At 42.7% G+C, this 24,998-nt stretch overlaps 1 long non-coding RNA gene across 1 annotated transcript; it reads left to right on the top strand.

Annotated features, from left to right (window-relative positions):
- Positions 1–1,613: 1,613 nt before the first annotated feature.
- On the top strand, positions 1,614–23,779 carry LOC140685110 (uncharacterized). Its single transcript, XR_012058323.1, has 3 exons — positions 1,614–1,883; positions 2,782–2,947; positions 23,579–23,779. It is a non-coding gene; the product is annotated as an uncharacterized lncRNA (long non-coding RNA).
- Positions 23,780–24,998: the final 1,219 nt, after the last annotated feature.

Below are 24,998 nucleotides of genomic sequence, written 5' to 3'. Positions count from 1 at the left end.
TGCCCTGTGAAGGCTGAGCTAGAGCAGAGGCTGGACAGAGCTAAAGAGCTCAACCTACGTCAGGGAAGGCTTAGATTGGATATTAGAAAAAAAATTTTCACTGAAAGAATTATAAAATACTGGAATTGTCTTCCTAGGGAGGTGGTGGAATCACCATCTCTGGATATGTTTAAAAAAAGACTGGACTTGGCACTTGGTGCTATAGTCTGGTTGTGGTGTTAGGGCATGGGTTGGACTTGATGATCTTAGAGGTCTCTTCCAACCTCATTATTCTGGGATTCTGTGATTCTGTAATAAAGCAGGGATTTATTAAAGGATCTCCTCCATGGATCCACCTTGGGCAGCACCAGAGCCCAGCCAGGGCTGCACCCAAATGACCCAAAATGGCCCCAAAATGCACGAGCGCTCCCGGGGGCTCTCCCTGGGATCAGTTCTGCTCCATTGGCACCTTGGAGTTCATTGTCCCATTCCAGCTTTAGCCCAGGCAGTCCCACCCTGCTTGTTTTTCTCTCTCCAGCCCACGCTGTTTGTGCTCCTGGGCTGAGATTTGGATCATTTGTCCTTGGTGCCCAGCTGGAGCAGGAATTGTTTTGTCTCCCTGCTCTGTGCACAGAGCTCACCATCCCATAATGTGAAGCTCAGACCCACAGACTAAAGCAGCACAGAACCTGAAACATAGAAAAACTAAACCCAAGGCATCAATCCCAAACCCAGGGTTAGAGATCCCACCTGTGGGAATCAGAAATTAAACAATTTTTTTGTCTTCATGTGGGTGAAGCTCCTTGTGGAAGTTGGCCATTGTCTTCTTAAGCTGATGGATCCCCTAATTATCTACAGCTGGATGTATTTTGATGATGCAGGATGCAGGATGCTGGATGTATTTTGATGATGCCCAACTCCTTGGAGTGCAAAACTCATCCCCGGACTCCCCAGAGCTGACATGGGAGGAATGCTGGACTATGAGAGACTGAAGAATATTAAAAGCTTTAAGTGCTGTTCTGCTTGGAGAGTTTTCTGCAAGAGAGGTGAAAACAATTCCCATCCCTTTCCATCAGCAACCGAGTCTCTGTCAACAGCAGCTGAAACAAAATGCTTGTGAAATGCTCAAAGTGTGGGGGAAAAAAGGAATTTCTGGTGCTGATATCCCTGTCTGCAGCAGGTTGTTTGCCAAGAGCAGACAAACCTGGATGTTGTTTTTCGAGTTCTCAGTTAAGAGTTTTGTTTTGCTGCAGTTCACCCTGCAGGAGGTGGCCTGGACAGCAGGAACAGCTTCCCTCAGCCTCCTTTATTTGTTTCTACAATAATACAGCTCTGCCTCACTCCTTCTGTGGTTATTTCTTCTGGTCTTTCTTCCTCCTTCCCTGCTGGAGGCAGATCAATGCTTGGCCTGGTCATGAACTGGCCAAGATGTTTTTTAGGTCCTTTATTTAAGAATTGCATTCATTAGCATTTTGTGCAGGGAAAACATAACGAGGCAAATGTCTTTTTTTTTTTTTTTTCCTCTAAAAACTTATGGGCATAAATATAAGGGAGTAATTTACATCATCATTACTGTTGTTTGTTGTTATATTGCTGCAAAAATACAGCAGCAGTCAAGCCTGAGCTTGACTGAATGAAAGAGAAAATGAGAGAATGAAAAGAAAAAAAACTCAGTTTACAAAATGATTTTAAAGCCAAAATATCCTGCAGTCAAAGTCACGTGTCTGGTTGTGTCCAGTCTGTCCAGCTGGACAAGGACCATGTTGAATCCATAGGAAAAGAGCCCAGGAGCAAAGGGGCAGCAATAAAACAATCCCCATATGTCACCAGCGAGTTCTTTGTCAGCATGGGTGGCTTTGAAAGAGAAGCTGCACATGGATGCTGAAATTTCCTGGATATGGGAGGTTGGTTTTTTTTTGGTGGGTTTTTTTTTGGTGTTTTTTTTCTTTTTTTTTTCTTTTTTTTTTTTTTTTTTTGGTTTGGTTGTGTTGGTTTTGTTTTGTTTTTGTTAAGGTTGGGATTGAAGCGTTAGAGACGATATTTTGTGTTTAGGTTTAGATGTCTATTATTTCTTATCTGCGAGTTCTATAGCATTTTACTAATAAGTTATAAAATGGTTAACTATTTTTCTATATAAGGCTTTTTAAGGTTAAGCTATCTAATTAAGAAATTACACTTAAGTTACTTTTATTTTTAACTAATTACTCAAAATTCATAATGTGGATTCTTCTGTTTAATTATAAAATTCTACTTAAGCTCATGAAGAAGAAGGTGAAGAAGAAGAACTAGTTACTGTTCTAAAACTTTTATCTTAGTTCTATACATATTATTACATTCTGAAATTTAAGTTCCAAGTTTTCTACTTAGTGCTATTACACACTTCTAATTAAACTAAACACTCATAATCTCAGTGTTATCAATTAATTTTGGAAGCTTTCTGTATGGTTTCAGGTTAAATGTAGTGTTCTCCTGGGAATTAGAGTCTGTTGGTACAGAAAATTTAAAATTCTCAGCATTTAGAACTCCAAGAGTCTTCCTTATAGATTTGGCTTTGATAGAAGGAACCTCTCCTCTCTGCTGAGAGCTCTGCCCGTGATTACCACAGCAATTCACATCCTGCAGCCCTGGGGCAGCAAACAAACCAGCAGCTGCCTGGTGTGCTTGGTGTTTTCCCACAGATAAAGAAAGCATGGTAAAAAATAGGTAGAAAAACATTTTATAATGAGTGGGGAATTGAGGGTGAGAGGAATGTGGAGATTTTTTTATTGAGAAGAAGTGAGAGTTTTGCTTTGCCTGCTTCAGGTTTGTTATCAGCACTCTCAGAGGGCTGTCACCAAATGCCACTGGCTTCAAAACCACGTGCTGTTTCCCACAACTGAGAAATAAAATAACCTTTTAAACTGGGCACTGTTGCCTGGTTATGGATGTGTTGGTGATGGAGTCTGCTGACTTTTGAATATCAACCCTGGTGAGCCCCTACCATCCTTGCTGAGCTGCACAGGTGGAATTCCAGATGGAAAGAAACAGTGGGAATCCCTCATTTAGGGTACAACAGCTTTTCATTCAGGGGTCACTGCAGTGTCATGTCCTGACTTTGTGGGAGTCCAGGGTTTCCCTCTGGCTGCCCTGGCAGGTCTGGGACCCTGGCAGGGGTCAGGAACCCCCTGGACAGAGCCCCCAGAGACACTGTCTGTGATCTCTGCCCATGGAAAAGAGTTTCCAATCTTACAGGATGAATTACAAGCTCTGAGTGTTTGATATCAGTAATAATGAAGTGTGGCACGGGTGCTAAGTAAAATTTTAGGATTCTAGATTAGGGGTTCAGAGGGGACAAGATGGAGGAAATTGGGTGTGCCTTGTCCTTTTTCTCCTTCTTCATGCCCTCCATGTTTCACTGTGGTGTTGGCATTTTTCTGTTGGTTCAGGCTGGGGACACACTGTCCAACGTAGGTGACAGATATTGGCACGTTATTGTAAATCCAGCACAGGTAGTTTGTGGTATTTAATGTTTGTACCATCCCACTGAGGGCAGAGCCCCACACGCTGCCCTGCAGGACAGAGCTGCGGCAGGGCAGCAGAACATGTTAGAGATAAACAGAATAAACCACCTTGAAACCAGCACAGACCAATTATGGCTTCTGCTTTGGCAGCGGGGCAGAAAGACAGAGACTTTCTACAATCTCGGAATCATCAATACCTCAGATTCCAACATGACTTCAGCCAAGCTGCAGTGAAAAATAAGAGCTCTGAGCCTTGCAAATTTTCCTGTTCGTGCTTTTGAGCCCTCTCCCAGCACTGCAGGGTGTATTTGTGCAGAAAAGGTGGATATTATGCCCATGTGATTTTTTTTCCATCAATTTTTAAGAATGCATGTAGGAAGTAATCTTATCCTCCTGCTACAAGTCAATGCAGGAGGGAGGGTTCATGGAATAACAGGTTCTTCAGCTTCCAGATGACTTGACTAAAAAAATGAGGAAACCCCCCCCCCACTTTTACTAAAATATTACTCTTTCTGCTCCCCACAAGATTACACAGACATTCACACTTGCTGTAGAGAGATGAATCTGGAGGTGGCTTTCAGAATAAAAATAACAGGAATAATTCATTCACCTGACTTGTTCCAAGCTCTGCTGAGCCAACAGAGCTAAGCAGGAGGACACTGGGAGGTGCAGGTGCTGCTTTCTTTTCCCTATTCTGCATAGGTTGTGGAATTCATGGTTCTGTTTATCCCATAAAAAATGGAATGACATTGTTTTAAGAGCTATTCCTTGCCAAAAAGTCCTTGGTAGCCTTAGCCCTATAAATAGGAATTTCTCTGGATCTCACCCAGAGGTTGAAAGTCCTAGTAAAACCTCAGCTGTGTGTGTTCTTTCCTCTTGTATTTTAAGTTTTTCACCATAAAAAATGCCAGATTGAAGCCTACCCCTGGTGTGGGGAGCAGCAGACTCCTGGTTTTTCATTCCAAATCCCAGCAAACCTGGGATTAACTTCAAGCTGGAGCTTCAAATGGAACAATTCACTTGGAGCACAGCAGTCCTGGCTAATTAATTACTCTGTCCATGCAGGATAATGAGGAGGGACATAACCATCTAGTTATGCCATAATGTTTAGCCAGGTTTGCAAATGTTGGTAGAAAATACACTGGAAAATGCTAGGATGAGGTGAATTTTTCTTTTTTTTAATCAATGCTGAGGAGTCAAGGAGTTTCAATGTGCTACAGCATGTAAAATCCAGCCAGAATCCCATCTTCCATGGGAAGGAAACATCCCTGGGAGGAAATTACACCCTAAAAAAGAGGCAGAAAACAATCCCTTTGAACACAGTTTGTTACTCCTTCTATATATTTATCTCTTCCTGCAAACCCTTCCATGACATTAAATTTATGGGGTGTATTTTATTAATATTACTGACCACGTCTCTCTTTAGAGGCCATGTCCCTACCAGTAAAGTAAAGGGTGTCAGGGAACATTCTCAGCTGCCATAAATTTTTTTCCTGTTCAGTACAACTTTTAGAGCAGTCCTTAGTATGGTTTCAGTCTCAGATAGATAGGACTCTCCAAAATCTCTTAGTTCCTGATAAATATATTTATTGAGAGCCTGAGAGTTCTTTAGGATGAATGTGACTGGTCTCTGCCTTTGGACCCTGATGACAAAAAATAGTCCTGGGCACTTGAAATTTATCAGCACAGATGTACCAAATGTTTTACACACACTTATGTTCACCTTCTGGAAAAAGGGCAGAATTAATGTGAACTTCAAATCCCAGCTTTGCTCCCAGAAATTGGCAATTTTTGACGAAGCTTGCTCTGTGTAGAGCTGCTTTTGCCATTTGTGAAGATGAGAGTTGGTTTGTTATCAAAGTGCTTTGAATTTAACATTGTGTCGGCTTCTCTGGCTTGGGAGTTTGTGTAATCCAGTGCATTTTGATATAAAACAAAGTGAATGCTTTGATAGAAATGGTTTTCTGAGGAGCAGAGCAATGAGGAGCCCATCAAGAGCTGTCTTCCTGCATAATGCCACTGGTTCAAGAAACCTCTTTGTGCATTTTTGTTTTTTACAGAAAAACATCTGCTTAACTTTGATCTCTTTGGTTGACCAGAGACAAATCCAGACCTTCCTATGAGGAGAATCTTTGCTTCTCATCACACATATTTCACTTCTCTGCCAGTGCTCTGGGCATTTTAGCCTGTGGGTTTAACGTTAATTATTGGAGAATAATGAGCGAGCAGCAAAGAGACAGCCACATTACTTAGACAGAAATCATCTGTTAGCAACACATAGTGGATTTGGGAGCAGCACCATAAATATCTGGTCCAGATCATTACATTAGAGATGGTTCTTTACAGAACACTTCAGAGGGATGGATGTTGAAGGGGAGTTTATGGAAGTTTATGACTTTTTTGAGTTTTTGAGTGAAGTGGATTGTTCTTACTCTTAGAGCAACACAAATCTTAATAGTGGATTGCTAATTGGGACTGTTTCCCTTTAGATAAAGGTAATATACAATTATTTTTATAAAAGCAGAGGGATTGGAATTTTTTAAGAGTTACACTAAGCTTGTTTTTATGAATCTTCTGCCTCCTTTCCCATTTCTGTCTCACAGGGAAGATCTGCAGACTTCCCTGTACATGCAACAAATTTTGTGCTCTGCACCAACATTGATCCTTTTCTCAATTTATTCTTTGCAAACTATTAAAATCACTAGGAATTTTCTAGGAAAATATCTAGAAATTCGCACAAGGTAGGCCCCATTCCACCCAATTTTTGCCAAATATCAAATCAGTTTCTAGACCAGGCTGGTGAGCTCCCACTGCAGTACACGTCTTAATTAGGTGGAGTTAGTTGTCCCTCACAATTCCCTGTCCACATTGCCTCTGCAGAAGGCAAAGGTCACTCATTTATGCAGTTAATTGGATAGTTTAGGTAAGATAAATCCCACCCAGGTATGGCCTGTGAGAGGAAATTGCCAGCTCGACTTCCTTGCACTTTGTTAGGGTGGCTCATGCTTCACCTTTCCAAAATAACCACAGAGCTGTCTGATCTCCAGAGGCAGAAACAGGGATCTGTAAATGAAGGCTGGAGGTTCAGCCCTTTTCAAAATGACTGAATTCTACTTTTCTCTCTATATCCCTTGCATGTGACCCCAAACACAAGCTCTAAGAATAATGAGAACAAAAAAAGAAGGAGACGCTTCAGAAGTGTTGGCCTTAACCTCTGTCTGTTCTCTCCATCTACAGTTTCCAGACAGTTAAATTGGGTTTTTTTTTTCAGGGAGTTTGAAATCCTGAATGTGTCTGCTACATCCAGGAGCTTTCATCTTCATTCTCACATCTCTTTGGATCTGTCCTGGATGAGGAATTGTGTGTCCAGCAGGAGCAGGGCAGGGATTGTCCCTCTGGGCTGGCTCTGAGAGGTCCCTCGAGGGCTGTGCCCAGTTCTGGTCCTGCAGGAGAGACCTGGAGGGGCTGGAGTGTGTCCAGGGCAGTGCTGGGAGCTGGGAAGGGGATGGAGAATTCCTGAGGTGCTGAAGCCCACCCTAGGTCGGGGGTGGCTCCGTGTGGTGGAAAAGTCTCTCCTCCAACCTGTGGTTCCAAAGAAAGGCTCAGCAGTCTCTTGTTCAGTCTCAAGGCAGTTTATTGCAAGTTATCTACAAGATTTTCTCCTTGGGCTGCTGTGGTTTGCTCACAGCCCAGGCAGAGGCACACACACACCCTGGCATCCTCTCTGACTCCCGACTGCTTCTTCTCTCCCTGCCCAGGGCTGCTGCTGTCTTTTATATGGTACATTACGTGTTACATGGTTACAGTTTTTCCCCAATGCCTATTACCTATATTAAATGGTGCTTTTCTATCTTTTATATGGTACATTACGTGTTACATGTTTACAGTTTTTCCCCAATGCCCATTACCTATATTAAATGGTGCTTTTCTACTCTAAACCAATCTGTGAGTGCCAACATCACCAAGAACATGGAGGTAAGGAAGGAGAAAGAGGGAGGACAGGACAGGTCCAAATCCCTCCATCTTAAAACTTCTGACCCTATGTACAAAACCAAAATCCCCCTCTACAGCACTCAAAAATTATTCCCTTTACTTTGTGACTACTTCTACTGTAATATCTAAACTTTTTTGACTTCTCGTTGTTCCTGCAAGGTTGGTAAATCGTTCCATGGTTCAAACCCAAAATCACAGCTGTTTCCAGCTGCCTGCCAGGGTCTCAAATGCTTCTGACCTGGGCCCGGAACCTCAAAAAATGACTGAGGGACATTTTGAGTTCCGACACTGAGGGAGCTGGGAAGGGGCTGGAGAATTCCTGAGGGAGCTGGGAAGGGGCTGAGCCTGGAGAAAAGGAGGCTCAGGGGGGACCTTGTGGCTCTGCACAGCCCCTGCCAGGAGGGGACAGCCGGGGGGTCGGGCTCTGCTCCAGGGAACAGGGACAGGAGGAGAGGGAACGGCCTCAGGCTGGGCCAGGGCAGGCTCAGCTGAGACAGCAGCAGGAATTTCCCCATGGAAAGGGTTACCAAACCATGGAACAAACTTAGAAATCTATCTTGTTTACCGGTGATGCACCTCATGCAAACCCTATTTTTCTACTCGTCATACCATGAGGTGCAAGCAGGAGCTGCTCAGGGAGGGATCTGGCGTGGTTGGAGCTGTGCATGTTGGGAAGAACAGCCAGAATATCTGAATTTTTCCCCTCCCAATTTCTCTGAGCATGGCCAAGATCCTCATTACAAGGAGTTAGCACAATGTGTGAGCGGTCACTTCTCCTTGCAGGGAAAGTCTGTTCTGGCTGTTCAGAAGTTCATGCTCTCTTGAAATCCTTCACCTCCAAAAGAGAGATTGAAATGTAATATCTCAGTGCTTCCCACTTTCACCAATCTGTGGGAAAGCACAACTCTCAGTATCTCAGTAAGGAATCTCAACATTTTCATTCCTGGCCATAATCTGAATCAATGATGGAGTAAAAATTATTATTTTTCAACTGTAAGAATTATCAGTCTGTGGAAGTACCATTGAACAGTAAATTACTGTAATTGCTTTCAGCCAGCGAAAGCTTGAATTCTTAATACATTTGTTCTTGAAATCTGAGATCTCTGACTTTCATAAGAAATCTTGCCTTGTAGTAACTGTCATACTGATTTCTAAGAACAAATTTTTTAGGGTTTAAGCAATTTTTACCCAGCAGCCCAGCCTCACTGATTAATCCAGAGTTGCCTGGTTTAAGCAGCATTTAAAATAATGAATCATCCCACTGTTTCTCTGGTTTTCCAATGAATTATTTGCATTTCTTTAGACAAATGGGGAGTTTAGCTGGAAACCTTAAGTAATGAGTATTTTCCATTGTCTCTCTGATAAAAGCCTGAGATTATCTCTCTGAAGCTTTGCTATCCAGGCTGTGATTTCACAGTCATTTAAACTTGTTGCTAACATTTAAATATGCAAGAAAGCATTCATTTTTTGATGGATGTCCTCACAAATTTGGGCTCCATACGAGGGGGACTGTTGAAGAATTCTAGCTTTCCTCAAAAAACCCTATATATTATTTTAATTCGAATTTATGTGTAAATAATAGTAGAAAAATGGCTAAAAATGAGGATGTTTATTCATCGCCCAGAGAAACCATAAACTGTGCATTATTCAGGGATAATTGTTGTGCAACAGCTGAAAGAAAGTTATTTGTAGATCTTGACGAAACAGTGCATGAAACCCAGGCAAAAAAAGTGAGAAAATATTGGAAAGAAAATTATCACTTCTACATTTTGCAACAAGAAAAAAAATAAGGGAAAAATTGTAAACAGATCTTCAGTGCATAGAAACAAGCACAATTAATAAATTCTTAGCTGAGTGAAAGTCACTTCCCTCTTGAGGGGGAAATTTTTGCCACATTCTATACTATTCTTAGCAGAGAATGTACAGTTCACAGAGCAAGAGAGCAAACCCTTTTCCTGGTGTGCAGGCAGTAAACAAAGGAAACGCATCTGAAGCTGTGACCCTGGCCCGAAAACCTTGTTTCTCTCTCTCTCGGTATCAGCTATCAGGAAATGGGAACTTTTGCTAAAGAGATTTGCACTTGCTCAGAATGTGCTCAGGGGTAAGGGAGATGCACCGAACATCCAGAAGATGGCAGAGATGCAGCAAGGCTGTGTGGGAAAGAGGGGGAATGAAAAAAGGAAAAGGAAAGGAAAAGGAAAGGAAAAGGAAAGGAAAAGGAAAGGAAAGGAAAAGGAAAGGAAAAGGAAAGGAAAAGGAAAAAAGGAAAGGAAAAGGAAAAGGAAAGAAAGGAAAGGAAAGGAAAGGAAAGGAAAGGAAAGGAAGGAAAGGAAAAGGAAGGAAAGGAAAGAAAGGAAGGAAAGGAAAGGAAAGGAAAGGAAGGAAGGAAAGGAAAGGAAAGGAAAGGAAAGGAAAGGAAAGGAAAGGAAAGGAAAGGAAAGGAAAGGAAAGAAGGAAGGAAAGGAAAGGAAAGGAAAGGAAAGGAAAGGAAAGGAAAGGAAGGAAAGGAAAGGAAAGGAAAGGAAAGGAAAGGAAAGGAAAGGAAAGGAAAGGAAAAGGAAAGGAAAGGAAAGAAAGGAAGGAAAGGAAAGGAAAGGAAAGGAAAGGAAGGAAAGGAAAGGAAAGGAAAGGAAAGGAAAGGAAAGGAAAGGAAAGGAAAAGGAAAGGAAAGGAAAGGAAGAAAGGAAAGGAAAGGAAAGGAAAGGAAAGGAAAGGAAAGGAAAGGAAAGGAAAGGAAAGGAAAGGAAAGGAAAGGAAAGGAAAGGGAAAAGGAAAGGAAAGGAAAGGAAAGGAAAGGAAAGGAAAGGAAGGAAAGGAAAGGAAAGGAAAGGAAAGGAAAGGAAAGGAAAGGAAAGAAAGGAAAGGAAAGGGAAGGGAAAGGGAAGGGGAAGGAAAGGGAAAGGGAAAGGAAAGGGAAGGGAAAGGAAAGGAAAGGAAAGGGAAAGGGAAAGGAAAGAAAGGAAAGGAAAGGAAAGGAAAGGAAAGGAAAGGAAAGGAAAGGAAAGGAAAGGAAAGGAAAGGAAAGGAAAGGAAAAGGAAAGGAAAGGAAAGGAAAGAAAGGAAAGGAAAGGAAAGGAAAGGAAAGGAAAGGAAAGGAAAGGAAGGAAAGGAAAGGAAAGGAAAGGAAAGGAAAGGAAAGAAGAAAGGAAAACGAGAGAAAGAAGAAGAAGAACGAAGAAAGAAGAAAGAAGAAAGAAAGAAGAAAGATAAGAAGAAAGAAGAAAGAAGAAAGAAGAAAGAAAGAGAAAGAAAGATGAAAAAGAGAAAGAAAAAGAGAAGGAAGAGAGAAAGAGAGAGAGAAAGAGAGAGAGAAAAGAGAGAAAGTGAGTGAGAAAGAAAGAAAGAAGAAAGAGAATGAAAGAGAGAGAGAAAGATAGAAAGAATGTCACAAATTTTTACTGGGCTAGTCCAGGAAATATTGAATACATTGGGCAAAAGGATGGAGTAACAAATTTTTGAGGAAAAGTGTGAGGAGCTGGACTTATAGAGCTGCAGGCAGGGCCAGAGAAGGGATGGAGCCTCTTGGAGAGGTTTGGAACCTACAAAAAATGAGGCTGGGAGAGGCTGCAGGAGAGGAGGGACAGAACCAAAATTTAGGATATCTGTAGGGAAAACACAGTGGGACAGGTCTGTCAATAACATCCTGAAGGACTTGGAAAGGAGGCCACTTCTTGGGATGTTTCTGAGATGTTATGAATGTGGATTATTGTAATAGTGCTTTTATTAGGTGTTAATAATGGGTATTACTAAATTGATTTTAATAAGTGTGTTGCTATTGTCTGCCTTGGATTAGGGAAGATGTGCTACAAGTATGTTTTTAGTGTTTGTAGTCTCTGTTATTCCAAAAATAACTAAAATACTATTTTAATAATGAAATAATATTAATAGAATTATTTTAATGATATCAGTATAAATAATAGAAAACCAAAATTTATATATTATATGACATAAATATCTGTTAACATAATATTATGTTAATAATATAAATATAATAATTTAATCACTATTTTAAAAATTATTGTAGCCAATAGTTCATGGTCAACCACAATGAAATATTTGATTTGGGATGGTCACTTGGGAAATCAGAAAACACTGAGCAAATTAAGCTTTCCCCATAAAATATGATGTCAGCAGACAATACCCAGCCAGCTCTCCTGGTACACAGTGTCAAAGACACTTAGATCCTAATCTTTGATTGACCTGTGGCACTTCCTATGGTAAATAATTAAATATACTCTTTGGTGGAAGAGGAGCCAGTCTAGTTTAACGTGAAACCCACAATTTCTGTGAAGAATTAAGAAAATAAGAAGAAAGCAGATGGTCTATTCTATTTTAGTAACAAACCTATTGCTCTAAAATATTATTTATATTTAATTGGTAATAATTAGGGCTGTAGAACCTGTTTGTATATTAAGAAGACAAAAATGCAACATTTGTTTCATTGAAGAGGAAATAAATTTCCACTTCTTTGTCTGACAGGTATAGAATTGGCAGTGCTGGAGATATTTAATACTTTTAATTTTGAGATTACATTGAAATTATTGCTTTGTCCAGAATTCTTATGTATAAAAGAATTTTCTATTAATTATCTTTGAGCTAGCAGAAAAAGAAATGACAATGAGCTTGTTTAAAGAGATAATTATGAAATAAAACTTAATGAATGGCTGTGTTCCAGAAAAACCATACAGTTTCTTCCATGTAAATGTATCTGGCCTTATAAACATCTCGGGCTTATCTACAACATACCCGGGCACATTCTGATTTAGAGCAAGGGCTGTGTGTTCACTTTGGTATTTAGAGTTTCACTGGGGGGGGGGGGGTGGGGGGGTGGGGAGCAGTTCTCCCTCATGGAACCATGGAATATTTTAGGATGGAAGAATGTTTTGGTTTGAAAAGACAGGTGTCTGCTAAGGAAGGCAGGAACCTCCTTGAAATGGAAAATGTAAATCCCCTTCCTCTGAATAATTTTAATTTTGAAATTAAGGGGCTCTCAGGCAAAGATATGAGAGTAGGAATAACAGTTCTTTATTAGGGAAAAAATAAAAATAAATGAAGCAATACAAAACAGCACTGCCAGAGTCAGAACAGGTCCTGACCCCCTGTGGGTCAGGGAGGTGGCAGCAGTCCCATCCCATGGTGGCTCAGCCCTCCTGCAGTGCCAGCTGTGCTTCTGCTGGAGCAGGATCCTGCACAAGGGGGGAGTTTTCCTCTGGAGCTCCAGGGCTGGGGGAGATGGGCCTGGGCTCCCTCTGGGAATGCAGTGGGAAGAAAGCTGCTCCTCTGGGAATGCAGTGGGGAAGAAAGCTGCTCCTCTGGGAATGCAGTGGGAAGAAAGCTGCTCCTCTGGGAATGCAGTGGGCAAAGGCTGCTGTGCTGTTCCCAGGTCAGATTGTATCCAGGTAGGAATGTTTGGCTCCTCCCCTGGGCAGAGCATCTCCCCATGGGATGATGGAATTTTCTCAGCCATGCAGGGACACTCACTGGCCATGAATAAAAGATAATTAATAATTAATGGCCCATGAACAGAAGAGATCTCCCGGAGGGAGGATTGGCTGTGGGAGAATTAAAAATTGCCCAATGAGCAGCAGAGAACTGCCCCACCTCTGACAGATGGTGACAGAACACACACCCATAGCTACATCTTGTATTTGCAACTCAAGACAAAGGAACATGAAAAATCCAAGGATGATCCTTCCACTGTCCCAGGCTGCTCCGAGCCCCAGTGTCCAGCCTGGCCTTGGGCACTGCCAGGGATCCAGTGGCAGCCACAGCTGCTCTGGGAAATCTGTTCCAGTTCCTCCTGGCACAAGAAGGGAGCTGAGAGCTCCTGGTCCCAGTCCCACGTCCCCCTGAGGTCTCACTGTGGTGCTAACGAGGTTCAGTTCTCCAGGCATTAATTGCCTGTTCTGTGTTGGCTCTTGGAGCTGTCAGGGTGAACTTGCAGAAGCTTAGGCAGCACTTTGTGAGGCACGTAATTATCCCACCTCTCCACCAGCCTTGTGAAATCAAAAATAGCTGTGCCAAAAGATGACTGTTTTGTAAGCTCATCTCTCCTTGCTGAACCCAGAGGCCTCAGTGCTCAGTTAATCACAAATCAGACTGATTGTTTTATTAACATTAACAAAGCTCCTAATTTTGGCTTTCTGCCTTTGTGGAGACTCAGCTGTTCTGTCTGAAGTGACACTTTGAGATGTCCCTTGTCTCATAAATTGCTTCTTTTGGCTCATGTTTTAGATTTCCTATTTTCTCTTCTTTTGGCTCGTGTTTTAAGTTTCCCATTTCTTGTCAGATTTTGCCAGTGAGCAGCCCATACAAAAATTTTAATCTTGGTTTCTCCTCAAACATAGGCTCTGAATTTTAACCTGCCTGGAATTCAAACACCACCTCCTCCTCAAGCAGCCCGTAAGATTAAAACAGTAAATTGACATGGATTTTAAAACACAAACATCTTTCCAATCACTTCATTTTTGATGTGTTTTAAACTTTGGCAAAACCTAAGAATTTTGTGTTTATTGCTTGCCAGAATGCTGCACATACTCCACAGCAAGTGGAATGCTGCTCACCCTCTGAAGTAATTTATTGTTATAAATCAAACTGCTGACTCTCCATTTCTAAACAGAGGGGGAATCACCAAAATTCAGCCTTTTCAACGGGAAGGGTTGGAACAGCACAGCAACTACCCTGGGATGGTCTGGAGTAATACTCCCTGACTGCATTGTCAGAGACTGCATGTCTTTCTTTTCTCATTCATCATTGGGATAGTTAATATATTTATTTAATTAATAGTTCACATGTTAATTTTTTTTTTTAATTGCTGATTTTCACAGGAAAGAAAGCCCCTCCCCTATCTAATTTTACCACTCGAGATATATATATATATATATATATATATATATATATAATTCAAACTCTAGTTCCAACTTTGATTTTACCACTTTTTTTGTCATTACCTGGAAAATTCCTCTAAGACCACCAGGAATAACCAACCTATTCTTTTCTACTCTGAGTACTGCCCCTTCAGGAAGGATCGGACAAGTGAAAGAGTGGTTAAAAACATCAGGGAGATAAAAAAGAGAGAGAACTGGTTTGAATTAGGTGTTTGTGTTATGGAAAAGAAGATTGAGTTTAGAATGAGCAAGCTTTCAATTATATAAATGATGTGGGGAGGAAAATCTGATCAAAACAAGTCCCTGTTAGTGGGTTCAGTGCACAGAGAACCATTCAGGAGATGAACCCTGCCCCACCTCATGCACTATTGGATCTCTAACCTGACATTCCTAGGGAAATATTTATCCCCAAACATGTATTTACAAATAAATAAATAAATATATATATATATATATCTCCATTTGGTTTCCATTAAACTTGAAATACACATTTAAATTCACAGCTCACGTTCCTCTTGATTTAAATGCTGGCTGTAAAACACTCAGATCTGCAAAGCTGACAAAGTTGCTCTTAAAATCTTGTTTATGGCAAAGTGCACCTCATGTAGCAATAAAGCCATGAATTCACTAAAATCTTAAGAACATAATCATGACTATTCCAGACCTAATAGTTACGGAAAAAAAATAGTGCTTGAATTCAAATTGATATCTGTGTGATTTTCAGTGGACCATCAGTGGAGAGGGTCACAAGCTTTTCAAGAAGGAGATGCATGAAGTGTGCATGAAATACCTGCTCAAATTGGATGCTGAATCAGGAGTTTAATTGGTTGAAAATCTCCAGCTCTGCCTGGAGCTTTTCTCTCCACTTTGGCTGAGTCCCTGAGAGCAGCTCTGCTCATTTGCAGTCCAATAATGTCAAAATCACCAGGCATGAGGACACAGTTTGCTTCTGGTGAAAGCAGGAACAGTTTGTGATCTTTCGTGTTCAGAGCAGCACTAGAACAAAACACAATCCAGGTCAGCTTTTTAATGGGAAAAAATAAAATATAAGAGGTGTGGGAGCTGAACCTATGGACTGCAAGGGCCAGAGGAAGATTCCTGGGTAGGAAGTACAGCTGGAGAGGCACTGCCAGGAGAGTGGCCAGCCTTCAACACTTCTCCAGTCCCAGAAATCAGGGATATCCACCAGAAAAACCTCTTGAAAATCTCCTTTCTAACTCTTGAGAAGGAATGGACTGACATTTAAAAGGGGGATGCAGAATCAGAGGCTTCTGAGGTGGTTCTGAGTGGCTTTGACATTTTTGATACCAAATTTTATTTTGGTTAGGGAAGTATAATTGACCTAATTAAAATTAAGATGTAATGGATTCGGATAGTATTCAAATGTATCAGAAACACAGATTAAGTTTTGTATTATGTTAGGGCCATGTACAGCTCTTTATACAGTTATAAATGCAGAAACTTGCATCCCTTAGAACAGATGATAGAAAAGGCAGCAGAAGCTTATTTTGAAAAACTTACTTTTAACCTGACAATGATATTTTCCACCTCACAAGTTGCTGCACTGTGTTCTATTTTCATACATTTTTTAAAGATTGTCTTGCTTCTCTCTAGGTTAAATGTTGTGGCAGGAGTGGCTGGAAAAGTGTTGTTAAAAACAGTTTAAAAGATGTTAAAGAGTGTTAAGAGTTTAACTTCTGTGCTCATGGTATAAGGGCAGTCTAACTCTTCCTTCACATTCCTCTTTGGCAATTGCACAATGAGAAAGGAGGGAAAAGCAAATTCTGAATTCAAGAATCCTTTAAAATCTCCAGTGCAATGGAGTTCGGGAAAACTTTCTGAGTGTGCACAGCTATTTCTCTGGGAAGAAAGCTCCTGAAGCAGCATTGCAGATTGCAGGAAGCTTTTCAACATCTGTGAAATGCAGACTGTAAGTGGAGCTGAAAAGAACCCAAAACCTGTGAAAACACCCGGTCAAACCACCCAGACAACTTCATCTGGGTTCCCTCTGGTGCTGCCTGAGGCAAGAAAAACAGAACCTGCAGGCAACTTTATCCAGGCATCACTGAAGAGTCTTGTTGGGTGAGTTCCTGTCTAGCACCATTCCCACAGCCAGGGAAAGCATCCTCTGGATGTTTTGGGATTTTTTAAAGGTTTGCTGGAGCTTTCACTGAGTCTCCAACACCTGCTGCTGTTTCTAAAGAGTCTCATCCTCACTAAATGCAGCTGAAATTTCATTTCCTCAGGGTCTGCACACAGCACCTGAGGTTTCTGCAGTTTCCTTGGCACTCAGGATGTCCGTGGCAGCTTTTCCTGGGATAGAGCAGGTTGGAAGTTTGTCTCCTGTTCTGTAGAGGCAGACAACCACTATTGCAAGCAGAGGGAAAAAGGCAGCTTTGCTCCCAGTTTTTCCAAATCCACAGCCTTGCCCTGGAGCTTAACTCCATCATTTCTGCTCATCTTCAAGAGCCTCAGCCTGCTGCCTCCTCTCTGTGCTTCCTCCTGCCAGCTTTCCCTCTTTCCAGGATGCTTAAAACTCTCTTATTTTTCACTAAAAAAAGGGATCATGGAGTGCATTTGTCCCTCTCACAGATTCCAAGTGGCCAACTCTGGCATTAAGATTAAAAATTCAGCAGTGGTTGTCCAACTAAAGAAAGCTCACCAGCCTTGAGTTTCTTATGAATTAGCTCCTGGAAAAAGATCCACAGTTCAAAATGTTCAAATGGGTTTGTGCTTCCCAGGATTTGGAAGCCCACAGCAGAAGCCCTGAAACACAGCCCCTGGGAGGTAACTAAAACATGGGTAAGTTTATAATGAAAAAACACACAATTCTCTTTATTTTCCATGTGCTAAGGAGGGAAAAAAAAAGGAGGAAAAAAAGTTTCCTTCTGCTTTGCTTTAAATGTCCCAGTGTGTGAACACACACCAGGCATGAGTTAAAAGAGGGGCTGAAAATACAAAACCTATAATGGATGTCTAGACTTGGAGTCACTTCCAACACCTTAATATTCCTGCCCATGGGTGAGAACAAGGTGGGTATGTCCACTCTCAATCAGCAGCATGTTCCTCCACATTTTCTCCTAATTTTTTTTACTCCACACAAATGAAACTCAACAATCTCTTTACAGACATTTAATTAGACAATTCCCTTCCCTTTAAAAATTTTACATCGAGTTGTCTCAAAAGGCACAGGACTGAGGCATGCCTTTTATAGAGAGGAAAAAAAAAGAGTTAGACCACAAGGAGCAAATTAAAGCAACAGTTAAAAAATGAACTGCTAATTCAACCACATCTTCAATGGAAAATTCATATTACAATGCAAACACCAGCATATTTCTTTCTCCTTTGTGAGTTTAACTTGGAACCTCACCACAGCTTTAAAACTGGATGAGAAGCAAAGAGTTTTGGAGTGAGAATTTCTAGCATCTGTTTTGCTGTGGCAGCACTACAAGAAAAAAAGGCCCTTGTATTAAAAGATAGCTGAGGATGTTTGGCTCAGTGTTCTGACCTTGATCTTCATGTTGACACTGAGAAAATCTGATCACTATACCGTAATTTACTTTTTTTTCCTTTGTGCAAACTATAATTCTGCACTTTCCAATTATTTCTGATGTTATTTGAGAGACATTTCCAGGACCTCAGCATGACAGACAGGTCTTGGGGTTTTGTGCTAAAGGTTACAGGATGTACAGTTTGAAAACTGTCAAATTAAATAATCAGTCCACTGCAGTTACGGGAGGGCCACGAATAGGATCAGAGGGCTGAAACACATCTGTGATGGAGCCAGAGTGGGAGGGCTGGGATTGTTCAGCCTGGAGAAATCTCCAGGGAGAGCTCAGAGCCCCTTCCAGTGCCTGAAGGGGCTCCAAGAGAGCTGGAGAGGGACTGGGGAATAGGGAAGGAGTGATGGAACATAGAAGAATGGATTAAAATGGCAAAAGAGTACGTTTAGATGGGATATTGGGCAGAAATTTTCTCTGGCACAGGGTGCCCAGAGCACCTGTGGCTGCCCCTGGATCCCTGGCAGTGCCCAAGGCCAGGTTGGACACTGGGGCTTGGAGCAGCCTGGGGCAGCAGAAGGTGTCCCTGCCATGGCAGGGGTGGCACTGGATGGGCTTTAAGCCCATCCAACCCAGACCATTCCATGATTCCACAATTTTAAATTGGTGTCTTAGGTTGGAAAGGGAATGTGTATTCTATCAGCATCTGTCAGGGGTGGGGCAGTTCTCTGCTGCTCACTGGGCAGTTTTTTCTTTATCTCTCCAATAGCCAATCCTCCCTCCAGAAGATCTCTTCTGTCCATGGGATTTTAATTATTAATTATCTTCTGTTCATGGCCAGTGAGTGTCTCTGCATGGCTGAGAAAATTCCATCATCCCATGGGGAGATGCTCTGCCCAGGGGAGGAGCCAAACATTCCTACCTGGATACAATCTGACCTGGGAACAGCACAGCAGCCTTTGCCCACTGCATTCCCAGAGGAGCAGCTTTCTTCCCCACTGCATTCCCAGAGGAGCAGCTTTCTTCCCCACTGCATTCCCAGAGGAGCAGCTTTCTTCCCACTGCATTCCCAGAGGAGCAGCTTTCTTCCCCCCTGCATTCCCAGAGGAGCAGCTTTCTTCCCCACTGCATTCCCAGAGGGAGCCCAGGCCCATCTCCCCCAGCCCTGGAGCTCCAGAGGAAAACTCCCCCCTTGTGCAGGATCCTGCTCCAGCAGAAGCACAGCTGGCACTGCAGGAGGGCTGAGCCACCCTGGGATGGGACTGCTGCCACCTCCCTGACCCACAGAGGTCAGGGCATATTCTGACCCTATCAGTGGTTTGTTTTTGGGTTTTTTTGTACTATTGCATTTGTAGTTTTAATTTTCCTAGTAAAGAGTTGCTATTCCTACTCCCATATATTTGCCTGAGAGCGTCTTAATTTCAAAATTATAATAATTCAGAGGGAGGGGGTTTACATTTTCCATTTCAGGGGAGGCTCCTGCCTTCCTTAGCAGACACCTGGCTTTCACACCAAGGCAACTGGTGATGGAATTCCCCAGCTCCGTTGCTTGGTGCTTGATTATCCTGAAAGAAAGGCCAGAAGCAGCATCTTGTGCCACAGCAGTGCCATGGCCAGGGCTGCCAAGCAGGAATTGTCCCCTTGTACCTCTAAGGAGCTGCTTGGACACTCAATTGACCTCTGGACCTCCAGTTGCTACAGGAGGATGCAGGAACTCTGAGGTCAATTACTCAAGGGTAGGAATTCGCCCTCTGATTACAAAACATCTGACCCTCTGTACATTTTCAAGATTTTTTTCTCACCAGGAATGGTTAAGAAGTAGCCAGAATACAGTTCATGCATAATCAGAGCTGTAATGAGGCGTTAAACATTGTGGAAGATGAGGTACTTGAACCAAGGATTTAATACAGGAGTGGTTCCCTTCACATCACAGACAACTTTGTTCTTGAGGATTGAAGATTTGCTGACAAATGAGTGCTGAATCCTGGCCCTTGTGATATCAGCAGTAATTTGTCATGTGCTTTCACTCACAAGGTTTACCACTGGCACGATGTTTTATAGAAAATCAGAGTAGGTTTTTTTTTCTCTTTGGAACGCATGGTGCGGTTGGATCAGTAAAAATACAAGATTTCATTGTTTTACTGGAGTCTTCTTTGGTTTCTTGAGTTTCCCTGCTGTGATGCCACACTGGGACTGAGTTTTTTGGCTTTCACAAGAAGCAGAAAAAGGGATTTTATAACAACCCCTTCAGTTAATGGATCTGTCAGAGTCTTTACTCTACAGCCTCATTAAGTGCACTTTTAGCTGAAAACAATTGCCCAGTGACAGTGACAAGGAGAACACAAGCAAATAAAAAGTTATATTTCCTACAGGAGTGGACTAAATAATTGATTTTATATCCAAGTGATCTATGGGAAAGGCAATGCCAGTTGTTCCAATACAAATAGGAAAGAATTAATTTCTCCACAAGGAAAATCTGTATTGATCAGCCGAGCCTCATTAACCACTCACAAGTCAGACCATTGAAAGTAAACTTCAGGAAATCACTTTTGTGGCAATTTGTTTCCCTTCCTCAGTGTGAATCAAGCAGAGAAGTAATTTTTTGAAGTGAAGCAAACACTGGTTTGGTGATCCATAATCTCAGCTGGGTTTGTAATTCCAATCAGTTTGGAACAACTCAGCCTCACAGCTCTGCTTCTGCCTGGTCTGGGATCTCCTAGGGAGATCCTTCTGTGGCTGAGAGAACCACTCAGGATCCCATTTTCTGGGGGAGAATATAAATCAGCTGAGAGCTGATATAAGCCATGGGTACCACTGCAAAAGCATGGCCTAGGTCCCACAGAAGGAGTATGTGGTGACAGGAATCTGCTGAAGGATTCTCCCAAATTCCGGTGTTCCCAAGGGTTAAATTTTGGATGCCCCCACAAGCACATTCTTTCAAGCTGTCCATAAACCAAGGGTGAAGCAACAGGACTGAGTAGGAAACCCTGACATCCCCAATCAGGCTACAGCAATTTGTGAGGCTGCAGTAAAAGATCTACTCCCAGATTTTCAGTGATTTGCCTTAGAGGAACCCTAAAGATCAGGGCTTCCTACTTTTCCTTGTTTCTTTACCCCTGGATTACCAGAGAGCATGCAAGAGTGTGTTTGTGAGGGCTTTCCTGAATTCTTTAACATCAGTACAAAGCATGATCTCAGAGTCGTGCAGCACACAGGAAACCAGGTGCCCACATTTAAATTGAAACCTGCCAAATCTCCTGCTCGGGGAAGGCTTTTGCAAGTTTCCCAAGGAGAACACTGCAAAGGTAAATCTTGCCCCACCTTGTGGGGTGAGAAAAGTAAGAGACTTTCCTTTTCACATCTCAGTTTGCATGGAAATCAGGCAAAATGACTGAGCCATTTCAGTCCTGTGCAGAAAAAGAAAACAGACCATGAGGAGCAGTGTTGGGGCTGGTCTGTGCTGTAAGGATCTGCCACCACCCCATCCCCAAACCCCACCACCAGCCCAAACTGGAGTGACCCCCAGATGGAGTGATTGCCAGGAAATCTGGAGAAGGAGATGAAAATCTGTATAAACACACAGAACATGAAATTCTGCACTTGTCATGCTCTGACTTTGACCATAGCTCTTTCCCCATCACATCTCCCTAATGATGTTTGAAGATGGATTTGCTGCCAAACCATTTTTGCTGTAATTTTTTTTTATATTCCTGAGCTGAAAATCAGCATGCATCAACACAGACATTGATACTCTTCCATATACAATTTTTGTTTAACATAATTTGAGGCACAAAATCCTGAAACTCTACAAAATTCTAAACCCTGCTGGGCCTGGCAGACCACAAATTTTCTGCCTGTCGTTCCTAAGAGAAGACTGTTTCAATAAGTCTAAGAAGTTGAAAAGACCATCGGTTGGTTAACTTTGACACCTGAAAATCACAGGCACTTGTTATTTGATTTTTCAAGGTTATTGGGCTATGTGCATTGTTGTATTTTTATTGAACCATAAACACTGATAAAGTGATTTCAACAAAAGATCAGCTTTCACCTCAGAGGATGTGGGCTCAAGTTTGCCCGATGCACTGTACTAAAACAAATGTGTTTGTCTGAATTCTTCCAACCAAAGAGCAAAAACACCACTGGGAGCCAGTGAGTTCTGATACAGAGAGAGAGCTGGCTCAGCTTTGGCCCATGTGGCCAAGGAGGCCACTGGCAGCTGGGCTGGATGAGGAATTGTGTGTCCAGCAGGAGCAGGGCAGGGATTGTCCCTCTGGGCTGGCTCTGAGAGGCCCCTCGAGGGCTGTGCCCAGTTCTGGTCCTGCAGGAGAGACCTGGAGGGGCTGGAGCGTGTCCAGGGCAGGGAATGGAGCTGGGAAGGGGCTGGAGAATTCCTGAGGGAGCTGGGAAGGGGCTGAGCCTGGAGAAAAGGAGGCTCAGGGGGGACCTTGTGGCTCTGCACAGCTCCTGCCAGGAGGGGACAGCCGGGGGGTCGTGTCCCAAGGGACAGAAGGAGAGGAAATGGCCTCAAATGGCACCAGGGACAGCTCAGGTTGGATACTGGGAAAGAAAATTTCCTTGGCAGAGTGGTCAGGCCATGGGATGAGCTGCCCAGGGAGCTTTGGAGTCACTGTCTGTGGGAGTGTTCAGGATGAGTCTGGATGTGGCCCTTGAGGACAGGGTTTAGGGTGATGCTGGTGGGGCTGGGGTGGCACTGGGTGATCCCGGAGGGCTCTTCCAACCCCGATGATTCTGGGATTCTGTGATCTCTGCTTGCAGTTGTATCCCTGTGATCCCTCATTGCAGTTGTGCACACACAGACCTGTGCTGGAAGTCCAGGATTTACTGAAGTATATTTAATTTTTTTGTGTTGGATATAGAGAAAAACTGCACAGAATTGTAAGTGAAAGTGGAGAAATGGAGGCCATTTGAAAAGTTGTGTCTGTTCTATAGGAGCAAAACCTGAGCTCAGTTTTTTTTTCCTGTGTGCTGTCATTTCTGTGGTAAATTGTTAGTCCATTTCATTTACAGTATTCCTGAGAAATGCCAATGGGCTATTTCCCTAATCCAGATGCACCAAAAATAAAGCGATATAATATACTTGGAATTTTAATATCAGGTTTAAAAACAGCAAAACTTTACAAAGAATCACCACTGTAAACAAGCCATGCTGTATGTATTTAATTTATCTGCTTAGTACAGAGGCAGCATCTGTTTTCAGTGAGATGCTGCTTTTTTAAAATTTTCTTTCTCCAACTCAGCAGCTGGAATAAATGAAACAGCAGCCAAATTAACAGTTGGAGGGAATGATTCTGCTGGAATGAGGGCATGGAAGGACAGCTGAGGAGGACAGTGGCAGGAGGAGCTGTAAGCTCAGGATGTCCCAGAAATAAGTCCCAGGCACCTCCATACACAGCTCCATCTCAGACAAGTTTCTTGCAGTGCTGCTGATTCCTCTCTTATCACTTTCCTCCCACAGAGCTGCAGGAATCAGAGGAGTGAAGGAGAGGTTGCTCTGAACCCACCACACATCCATGATGTTGGAAAATTCCTGCAGGACACGGGCCACAGTGTTGCAATAGGAATAAACCTGCCCCTCTCCGCTTTGTAACTGGAGAGCCAAACATTTTGGCCTCAAGTCACGTTCTTAAGCTTCTTCCTGGATTCCAGTTTTCCAAAATACCAAAGTATAAATTCTCTTCTTTCTTCTTTTGCTCTCCAGCCCTTGGGCTCACCACCTCAACCTGCTCCAGCAGCTGGGAGTGAGGGAGCTGCAGGAGCAGGCAGGGCTGGAGGGAAGGACGGAGCCCCAGGAGCCAGTAGGGCAGGACAGGGGTGAGATGAACTTCCCAACCCTCAGCAGCTGCCTGACAACACCCTCAGGAGGTGCCATCGGGAAGAGGAGCCCCTGGCTGCTGAGGAAGACCACGAATAAATGAAAAACAAAAAGGTATTTTGCACGGGTGCATGGCAGAGTGGGCAGACAGTGAAGGGTTGGCATGTCTGGCCACAAGGAATAGAGGAATGAGTTTAAATTGCCTTTATTCCAGTGAAGGAAATTAACTGGGTTTTTAATTATCCCAATTAAAGGTTTTATCACACTGTATTGTCCTGGTTAGAAGGGCTCCATCATAACTTGAACAACTAAGGATCTCTGTTTAAATACCTTTTCTAGCCTTGTGTTTTCTCTCAGAGGGTCTGAACCTTTCTAACACTTAGGTCCCTCCATGCTGCCAGAGAGAGCTGAGTTGATTTGAGAATAGTACATGGAATATTCTTCATTTCCCTCTCTCCATGGCTGTGTGGCACTGCAGAGCTCTGGTTGCTGGTTTGCACCTTATGGAATGTTATTTTTTTAAACAGTGGCACTGGAATTAAAGCATAAAATCCCACTCCTGTCCCCTTCCCCTTTACAATGCTGAATGCAGCACCCACATTAGGAGCCCACCCAGGGAAAGGACCAGCCTGCCAGGAGCTGGAATATTTTGGATGAGAAGCCCTACACAAATGCAAGATGATAGTGCTGATAGCATTAACTACCTTGTAGTTCTGAGTTTCAGGCGTTGGAGAAGACTGAATGATTCCCAGACTGTGTTTGCAGTAATAGCTTTGCACAAAGAGGTCACTTAGAGATAAAGTGGCAGTTAATTCAAACCAGAATTTCAGGCTTAGCTTTGCCTTTTTCCCTCCTCTTTGAAGGAAATGAGAGGTGACACAATTGGATTAGCTACACATTTTAGGCTTTTTCAGAAACTAGGATATTATTTGCTGAAAAGATTGTAACAGTTCCAGGCTGATAAATGCAGTACATTGTTTTTGGCATGCATATCAATTCTTAAAACAAATGCTCTTTACCAGAAATTTTGTAGAAGCTCCTTTGGACTCTGGATAGTCTATTAGGTAAATATGGGCTTTGCAGCACTATAGGAAAATGTGGAGTTTTGCAGAAGCTTTTAAATTCTTGGCAACACCATCCAGCCCAGCTTCCTTTACTTGATAACAAAGCTCTAGAGATAAGAAGAGTGAGGGAGATGGAGAGGTACTTTGATTGGCAAATGTGTCAGGAACAGAGATACAAAAATGGGAATCTGTGTGAGGCTGTTCCAGAAACCTGAGAGAAGCAAAGGTTCCTTTTCTTCTCC

This window comes from Taeniopygia guttata, chromosome 1 (genome assembly GCF_048771995.1).
Source record: "Taeniopygia guttata chromosome 1, bTaeGut7.mat, whole genome shotgun sequence".
NCBI lineage: Eukaryota > Metazoa > Chordata > Aves > Passeriformes > Estrildidae > Taeniopygia > Taeniopygia guttata.
Note: the sequence above shows the minus strand (reverse complement) of the source record. Positions and strands in the feature narration are given on the sequence as shown.